The 1,848-nt window shown below is 39.8% G+C and overlaps 1 protein-coding gene across 2 annotated transcripts in view; it reads left to right on the top strand.

Annotated features, from left to right (window-relative positions):
- The first annotated feature begins 660 nt into the window (after nucleotides 1-660).
- The window catches only part of LOC113805107 (transmembrane protein 245), a 36,803-nt gene continuing 35,615 nt past the window's right edge, over nucleotides 661-1,848 (top strand). For both annotated transcript variants that reach the window (XM_027356022.2, XM_070121934.1), the window contains exon 1: nucleotides 661-788. The gene's annotated coding sequence lies outside the window, so the exon portion shown is untranslated. The remainder of the gene's footprint in view (nucleotides 789-1,848) is intronic.

A 1,848-nucleotide genomic window follows, 5' to 3' on the forward strand; every position in this document is an offset into this window, starting at 1 on the left:
AAGTTTGATTTGTCTTTTGCAAGAAAATGTATTAATGGAAAGTTCATCAGCCTAGGTATAAGAACAAATTAACATTTACATATCTCGTAATTACAGGAGCAAGGAGAGAACGTGCGGCTAGAAGTAAAAGTAAAAAGAGAGTGGATAAGCGGATCAATAACCTTTGTTTCTACCGTTTTTGCTACATGCTCTGTGAACGTATGCAGTTTTGTACTGGATTACATCAGTGTGGATTACATTATTTCCAAGGTCGATTCTCAAAGGCGTTGACTCGGAACGACGGCATAATTCCTCATGGTAGATGATACCGCCGCTCTCCTCCCCCACCTTCTCCTATGATAGTAGCAGAGCGAGATCACCCTTTTTCGGATTCTAGTGAGAGAAAAGGGGTAAAGCATACTCCCAAACTACAAAAAAAAAAAAAAGTAGATGTAAGAACTCGAGTCACCAACCCCTCGCACAGGTAGAATATGCAGCGCACAACATATCCAGTAGATAAACACTCCACTTGGCATATTTTTTTCAGATGTAAGTAGAGCCATTACAGAAACGGTGTAGAATCTGCCAACATAGAATCCATGGGCGAATGACTAGTATTTCTCGATTCATTTAGCCTAATCGATGTCACTATTACGTGTCCCGGGACGCAATGCCTTATCACCTGTCTTATGTTAAATGTGGGAGAGAGATAAGTCTCTTTTGTTGACATTTATTTTGCCAGATCGGCGTCTGGGTGCACATGAAGGTGGTGGCGGCGGGCTACTGTGAAACTGCGTGGCCCATCAATGGTGATTAGTGTTTGTGTTGTGCTTTATAATGTTCTGCGTGATGGACCCTCATCTGTTACGTATCCATGTATAGTGTATACAGCTATCTAGTAGCGTCTTACGTGGAATGAGTATGAGTGTAATGTTAGGATAACATATGTCGTGGTCAGAGCTTGGCCCAGGATAACCTGCCAGTATCTTTTTCTTTTTTTTAAAGACTATTCTAGACTCTATTCGAGCTTATGTCTTATTTCTGCCTTTTAGCATTTCAGTTTGTAGTTATATATAAAGTGTGACTGTATGCGAGAGTGGCGTTTGTTTGTCGGGTTCTTCCGTTGCACGTTTTCTTGTGCTATATCTGGATGCGGAAGGACCCTGTATTTTTCTGTGTTAGTGAAAGTAAGGTCTGTGGTGTTTATTTTTGTGCTTGGTGGACTGTTTTGGCAGCTGGAATGATAGCGAATATTTATGTTTGGAAATTTGTTGTTATCTCGTGAAATGTGTTAAGTTATGGTAGGCCTACAAGTATAATATTGATATAGACAACTCTTTGTGTACCTCACTCCCATGTGGGATAGGAGTCTCAAGGAAACGTATCATATAATGGATGTTCTGACTAAGAGAAAGTTGCAAAGAATACAAGTGAAGTTTCGTGGTAAGGAGTAAGTATATGATTTTGTGAGTTAATAGAAGGGCCTGCTAACGTGAGTCTGTTTTAGTTTGCGAGAGCTGTCTGCTGTAAGTAAACCTGGTATGAAATGTTTGGTTATCGTACCAGTAACGCATTGCTGAATTCAGTACCGAGAGAATGATACTCACTGATGTTTGACATGATTCGCGTTAAAAAATGTCATATCAGATAATTGAAATGTGTACTGTCTGAAACAACTTTCCTCTGCTTCGCTTGCATGTGCGCAGTCTGAATATACCTATACAGAATGGATAGAAAATAATCAGCTAACATCAGATACAAAAATACATAGGTATGGAAGAACGTGTTACCTGGGAAAGGGGTAAAAATGTACTCGTTTATTTTTCGTAGTATTCAGATATCATGTAAGCCTATGGCACTGTGCATACT

This window comes from Penaeus vannamei, chromosome 1 (genome assembly GCF_042767895.1).
Source record: "Penaeus vannamei isolate JL-2024 chromosome 1, ASM4276789v1, whole genome shotgun sequence".
In the NCBI taxonomy this organism is placed as follows: Eukaryota; Metazoa; Arthropoda; class Malacostraca; order Decapoda; family Penaeidae; genus Penaeus; species Penaeus vannamei.